Source organism: Meleagris gallopavo, chromosome 22 (genome assembly GCF_000146605.3).
Source record: "Meleagris gallopavo isolate NT-WF06-2002-E0010 breed Aviagen turkey brand Nicholas breeding stock chromosome 22, Turkey_5.1, whole genome shotgun sequence".
In the NCBI taxonomy this organism is placed as follows: Eukaryota; Metazoa; Chordata; class Aves; order Galliformes; family Phasianidae; genus Meleagris; species Meleagris gallopavo.
The window spans coordinates 2,349,069-2,356,782 of NC_015032.2; positions in this window are offsets into that span (position 1 = coordinate 2,349,069).

Sequence of the window (7,714 nt, forward strand, 5' to 3'; positions counted from 1 at the left end):
CCATGTGCTGAATGGAGATGGGGTGTGATGGGTTGGGTTGGATTGAATGATCTTAGTGGTCTTTTCCAACCTTAATGATTCTGTGATTCTACAGAACGTGCTGCTGGTACATGGTTCATTCAAGACTATCAAAGGGAAAAGAAATTGCTGGAGATAAAGATGTTGTGCCCACTCAGCGGGTAGGAGAGGAGTGAATGGCACAGATGGGTGACTTGGAGGGAAGGTGGGGGTGGAGAAGCTGTTTTAGAAGGTGCTGAGCTTTGGTGCAGGTGCTGCCCAGGGCAGGTCAGGAGCTGACACCTGCCTGCAGCTAGGGAGCTCCATCCCTATGGCCATCAGGTGTTCTGTGTGCACAGCCATGAGGACCTGCAGCACCCTGGGCTCCAAGAAGAACTTTGCCCATGGTCTCCACACGTTGCTGGGGCTCCTACAGCCCCTTGGGTTGTTGGCTTCCTTCCCTTTGAGTTTTAAGGGGAGCTTCCCATGCAGGATTGCTCTCACTCATGAGTGCACCTTTGCCCCTCCCAGCCCAGCCCTGGTGGGAACACGACCCTTCTGTGGTCTGTTCTCCCCCAAATTAATTTCATCACCTTTAATAACGCGCGTGGGAGAGCGGTTTCCAGCAAGTAACACCCGCCGAGAAGCCCCCCCGGCAGCGGCCTGCCAGCCCTCCTCCTCCTCCTCTTTCTTCTTGCAAACACCTACATCCTTCCTGTATTGTTTGAAACCACAAGATAATAAACTGAGAAGCAAACGCCGTCAAACGTTGAGTGGAAAGGTCTGTGGTGGGAGGTGGACCTTCACGCCTCGTGGGCTCCACCTCCTGCTGCAAATACCACCGGAAACCTCCGTCCTGCCTATTGCATAACGAGGAGCAAAGCCGTGATGCTCAGCTGGCACTTCCTTGTGGTCATCACGACCTCGGCCGGCCCTGATGGCTGGATTTGGCAGCCTAGGGCTTGTGGCGTGTTCTGTTCCAAGGGTTCTTACCAGCACGTATTTGGGCAAAGGGCTTTTTCAGGTGCTTGGTCCCAGCCAGCAGGTTGGTAGCCTGCTGCCCAGCACGGGCACACCATGAGATAGGGATGCACTGGGAGCTGTCTGTCTTGCAGACCCTCAAGATATCTGAAACACAAAGTGAACGTCCCCATGCCCAGCTGCTTCAGAGTGGACAGCTGAGAATTGACTGCCGTGCCACCCCAAGTCATTGTGGCTTTGGATGGTGGGCACATCTGAGCCCCTAGGCAGCAGCAGTGGGGAGCTGGGTGCTGAGCATGGCCCTGGGTGCTGGGTGCATCCTGTCCTGTGCAGTGTGGCTATGCTGCCCTGCATCCCTGCATCACTGCAGGACAGTGACCACCACAAGTTCTTTACAGAGAGAGCGGTGAGGTGCTGGAACAGCTGCCCAGAGAGGCTGTGGATGCCCCGTCCATCCCTGGAGGTGTTCAAGGCCGGGTTGGATGGGGCCCTGGGCAGCCTGGGCTGCTTTAAATGTGGAGGTTGGTGGCCCTGCATGTGGCTGGGGGTTGGAGCTTCATGATCCTTGAGGTCCCTTCCAACCCAGGCCATTCTGTGATTCTGTGATTCTGTGACAATACCAAAACCACTGCAGGTGAGGACCATGTAGTGTTGCTCAGCTTCAAGGAAATCCTTCACTCAGGCTTGCTTGTCACTTGCTAATCCATTCCCTTGCTCCTCTGGGATGGAGGCAATATTTAATGAACTTGTTCTTGAGGTACTCTGAGGTTATACCAAAGGAAATATTTAAGTCCTGATAAGACAAGACAAGGCTTCAATGCTGTCTGTGGCAAGGGAGTTGGAACCCAGATGATATTTTGATCCACTTCATGCTGTTGTTGGAGTGCTGCCCAGTTCTAAATGTAGGGGGTAAGTCTTGTATTCCCCACCCCAACCCTGCACTTCATGGTGCACTGAACTGAGTGGAGACCCCGAAGTTACAGTGACTTTAGATCAATTTAGACTCGGTCTAAAACCCACCAAAAGCACCACAGGATCCTCTGTTCCCATTCTGAACCAGGGCTGTTTTGTGTTTTGGGGAGAAGCCCATGCAGTCAGTGGGGCTTACTGTGCAGTGAGCCAAAGGTGGACAATTGGAGGAGGTTGGAAGGAATGCAGTAGAGGCACGTTTTTATGTTCTCATGGAAAACTTCTGGATGAAAGAACAAAAATTAAAGTTTACGTCTCTTTCTGTATTCACATTTTCTTTTCATTTTGGGTTTGGGAAAGAAGAAATTATTCATGTCTTCAGTTCCTCCTCTCTCTCTCTCTTATTTCTGTCTTTTTCTCTCTGTGCCAAACTCGAAAACACAAAGGAGTGGATGGGTGATGCTCATGGGAAGAGAAGACATTTGCTCCAGGTTTTCCAGTCTTTTCAGCTCTGCAGCATTAAATAATGCTGCAACTGTGTAAAAATTGCAACTTGAAAAGGCAAAAGTGAAATGCTGAGTTATTCCAGTGCAGAGAAAAGAAAGGAAATCAATCCTTGGATGTTTCTTGCTTTAATGCATTCAGTAGTATGGAAGGGCCGAAGGAAAAACAACAAATAGAAGCACGGGACCTGACCAGCGGTCTTGCATTGCTGAGAGGCTCTGAGAAACCAGATTTTTCTCACCTCTCAAATGGAAACTATGCATTTGTTTTGCATCATAAATTTAGATTACTTTTCAGTTATTCAAAGTGAGAAATTCACTATTTCTTCTCATGGTTTATGGAGCCCCAAACCTAAGTCAGCCTTTGGTCTGAAGGTGTTCCCAATGCAGCTACTGAGTGCTGAGAGGGGCTCTGAGAGCCCACGGAGCTTTGGCTGAAGGTCTCCCAAACACTGAGGAGGGTTTTTCCCCCACGTGCTTTGAGCCCACAGTTTGGTGCTTGGGGTGGGGATGGGACCATCTCCCCAAAGCCCAAGTGAGGGAGCCAGGACTTGCCCACTCAGCTCACAGTGGGGACCCCTGGTGGGATGAAACTCATTTTGCTCACTCTCAGGGTGATTAGTGTGATGTGCTCTGAGTTTTATTAACTCAGCTTGGCTTTCCAGGCTGGCTGTCCCTAGGGAAGGCAGCAAGGCCATGGCCCTTTGTGACCCTCGCTCAGTGACTGAGGTGATGCGAGGAACCCCCAGGAGATGGCCTTTGGGGATGGAAGCGGCCTTCACGTCCATCCTGTCCCACCTTCTTCCTCAGATAACTTTAGAAGCTGGCAGAGCCTCTCCATGTGACATTTCCAAGCTTTTGGCAGGGCAGCGTGGGGAATGCTTGTGCTCTTTTTTTTCCCTCTGTATCCCGCAGTGATTCAGGTGAGTGGGAGATTGCACAAGTCCTATAATGGGTGGTGCTACCCAACCTCTCTGCCAAAAGACCAGCCACAATTAAAGCACTTAAATGAGGATCTAATTACAAAAACGCCATGCATAACTACAGAAATATTTTGTGTAAATTGCTGGAGGATAAAAAATTAGTATAAACTGTGCTGCAAGCCAATAAATCTACTTGTAGTGTAGTGCTTCCGGAGACAGCATCTAGCAAATGTCTGCGTTCCAGAAAAAGAAAAAGGTTCAATATGTTCTGAAATGCCTCTATCCTGTTTCTCTGTTAACTTCCCCCAAGCCATGCTGTCTTCTGGAGAAGTCCCAAATCCCTGGGATTTCTTCCAGCCCTCCTCTCATGGCAGGCATTACAGGCTCCTAACCAGGAAACAGATATGAGTGCACGTTACCTGAGTGCCCCGAGGGGATGAAGGGATGTGTTTGGGCACCCAGCATCTCCTCCAGACTCCTGTTGTGTGCCACAAAGGGATGCAGCATAGAGTTGTCGGAGCAGGAGGTGGGTCAGAAAGCCCATGTAGCTCCTGCCAGCCCCAGCATCACTCCTTGTCCCCCTGGGTGCAGATGGTGGCCCTGGTGTTCCCTGTGGGACCATGCAGGGCAGCATGGGGCCCCTCAGCATCGCAGTGACCTACAGTTCTGTAGTCTGTTCTATAGTCATAACTGTCTTCTGTGACCAAAATTCATCTGGAAAGCAATGAGACGTATACTGATTATGTACTGAAAAGCAGTAGATGTATTACTCTTTCCTCTTTCCTTGCAGTGCAAAGTGCTCGGTTCGTAATAAAACTGTAGTGTGATTCCAGCTCGAGGAATTCTATTCTCCCACCAAAGCTGAGAGCTGCCAGGACCCAGAGTTGTGCAGGTGACTTTACAAGCAAGGGCCAGCCCTGCAGCACCTCCTGGCATTGCTCCTGCTGAGTGTGGCTCCTGGGAGGTGAGGATGAGGGCATATCAGGGTCATTCAGGATCCCACCCTCTCAGGCTCTCCCATTGAAGGAGGCTGGGAATGGTGAGCAGCCTCCCCCAGGAGCCAGCCTGACGAGGGGAGGGCACACAGCCCCCACTACGTCCCTTAGCTCTTGGAAACCTGGCCATCCCACTCCAGCAAATGAGGAGTGATAGGTGATGCACTGCCATAAGAAATTATATCTAATCCTGGGCAGAGTCTTGCCATGGGCTCCCAGCCCTTTGCTGCCTTGGAGGCACAGGGGCATGAGCATGGGCAGAAGGGCAAAGCAAGGCTAGCAGGAGCCCTGGAGCAGCTAAGATGGAGCACTCTGAGCACCAAGTCCTTTAGCTGCACTCATACTGCAAACCAGCACCCCAGTATCACCTGCAAAAACACCCACCTTGTATGTTCTGCATTAGTTGACCTTCTGTCCCCACAAATAATGCTGGCAGATGAACAGAAAGCTCTCTAATGGGCTCACAGAGTAATAAAGTAGCCTCACTAGGAATAAAGCCTAAAGCAGTTACCATGCCAGGTATTATGCTGATTGACCACAATGCAGTTGAAAGTCAAGAAGAGTTGAGGATACGGTGATAAAACATTTGGTCTAAAATCAGACTCTAAATTGCCTTTCTGGACAGCACAGCATTTCATCCAGGAGAACTGTTATTCCTCTCATCTCTCTCCTGCAAAAAATCATTGTTCAAAGAGATAATTTTGCACTGCTCATATGCTGGGGTGAGGAATGCTGCACTCTGAGCAGTGTGAGTGCTCATACTGAGGTGATGAACCAGGGGGTGCAAACTTCCTTCATGCACCTCCCTGTCCCAAAGGGTTAACACTGCTGAGATCCCGCTGATGAGACTGGGAAACTCCCCATTACATTTCACTGTGTTGCTAATTACGCCTCAATTAGCGAGGTTTCTTCCTGTGTGCCTCTTTGCCCCTTGGCTTTTGTCTCCATCATTAGGAACTCCTGCCTGGGTCTGGCTTGGATGGGCTGGGGTTGGACTTGGTTATCTCAGTGGTCTTTTCCAACCTCGGTGAAGAGGATAAGGGGTTGCTCCTTGTCTAGGAGCAGCTCTGCAGGCAGTTTGGCACCAGAACGTGAGCAGTGCGGAGCAATTGCACCTGCTCAGGCAGGAGGAGAGCAGGGGGAGCTGATATCCTTCTTCAAACATGGAAAAAATTACTGCAACAAGGAGAGCAATGAGTCCTCCGTGATGTTCAAACGTGAGGGATTTGCTTTGTAGGGAGAGAGATTTAGGTTAACTGCCTGGAATTGAAAGGTTCTCAGTGGGAGGTTGGGTGCACAGGGAGGGCTCAGGCAGGTCTGACCCCAGGCATACAGGGAGGTCAGGTAACTTTTCAGACCCAGTTACTGTATTTTCTACTAAAGCTAATAGTGAATAAAGGCTGATGTCACTCTGCTCTACTCAAGGGTTGCTGTGCTTATATCAAAATGGATAACGGGACAAGGAAGAGGCACTTGGTGCTTTCTATCTGCCATTCAGAGAGCAGGAAGGTTGGAGTTAAAACATGTTACAGCTCTAATGACTGATTCACACAGTCACGTCTTGATTTCACGTCTCACTCTCATGCAGAGAAAGCAAATATTCTCAGCAGAGGAGGCACTGCTCAATCGCTTGGCAATAAGGCTGTGATGGCCTTGGGTGAGCAGGAGAGCACGTCCTTCCTGTCAGGCTGACTGCAGGTGTTGGTGTCCCAGGGACTCGCCATCCCATGCCGTGTTGCCATCGCCTCCATCTCTCCCAGCATCCAGGGCGGGCTGATCCCAAACCCAGCGTGCCCTGAGCCATCTGGAGATCTTCCTCACCGCCCCAATGGGGGCAGAGGGCAGCTTCTGGGTGGCAAAGACTGGGATTTTGGGGTGGCTCTTTTGGACGTGCCAGCGGGTTGTAGGGGATTCTGCAGCACACGTCAACCAGAGGACATAGCAGGATGACCTCCAGCATGAGCTCCTTGCCCTGTGTGATGGACCAGAGCTTGGCACTGTAGATGGACTTCATGCAATAAGCACAGGGCACAGCAGCATTTTGAAAGAGTATATAAAACCGTTGGGCAATGAAAAATATAATTTAGCCCATAAAAAAAACCCTTAAGCTCGAAGGGTGAGCTCCCTCTAATTGTTAGAATGGTCTGGAGGCTTAAAAAGTCATTGGAGGATATAAATGTTAAGGCCACCTTTGTCATTTACAGGTAACAGTGGGAATACTAGGATCTTAACTATGACATTTGGACCTAACCATGACCTGATGCCCCAAATTGCACGAGAAACACAGCCATGCTGCTGCTTCACATTTTTCCATTGAAATGCACACTGGCAGAAATTAGGCCTTATCTAAATGACTGCAACCTGTGTGCTAGGAACAGAGCATGGTGAGACTCCTATGGCCAAGGCTGCGTCTGAAAATAGGCTTAAAATGGTACATTAATTAAGGGGTTTCCACCAGACAGGCAGCCTGGGGTGTGAAATTTCACATCGTGTTAGTTTCTATGCCATTCACATTTTCCATCCTTTCTATTTGTTCTTGTCCTTCTCACCAGTGTTTCCCAGGAAGAGTTGGAAAGGGCTCTCGTGGGCACCTGGTGGCCCATGGACTGGGGCAGGGCTTACTCCAGGGAGGTGATGGAGACACCGACCCTGGAGGTGTTCAAGAAATGTTTAGATGTTGTACCAAAAGACATGAGTTAATGGGAAATATTGATGGTAGGTGGATGGTTGGGCTGGATGATCTCGGAAGTCTTTCCCAACCTTGGTGATTCTATGATTCTATGAATGATTCCAGGATTCTACACTTCTGTAGCTAAATGCATTGGGCAGCTGCTCAAAGTACCCTCTGCTGAGTGTAAGGTTGACGTTTTTCAAGAAAGCAAATGAAAAACACCTGTCTGCTGTGGTGGTCATCGCTCAGTGATCCATTTGAATTGCCAGAGGTGGTCCCAGACATTTTGAGTTAAGTTCTGTTGGCCCAAAGCAAGGGGAGGAAAGAAAACAAGTGGGGATGTGGTGGAAGAGCAAGGAGGGATGGGACAAGGACAAGTCACGGGCACCACGGCCACGTTGGCCAAGGCCAACCCCAGAATAAGGAGACACTGGTTCAGTTCTATTTTTCTTATCTTTTATTATAAAGAAAGGTAAGATAAGCATTGTGAACCGAATGTGCCAGGTGCTGCGAACACAGCACTGTCAAACAAAATAAAAAAGTAAAATAAAATAAAGAAAATGCACCTTATGAGAAACCGTAATTATGCTCTCTAATTCTTCATAAATAGACAAAAATCATTGTCAGCAATTTTTTAAATAGATGGACATATGGCAGGAAAAATATAATAATGCCATACAACATGGATATAAATTGTCCATTTCTTGCTGTACAAATAATAGAAACAAGTTTGGC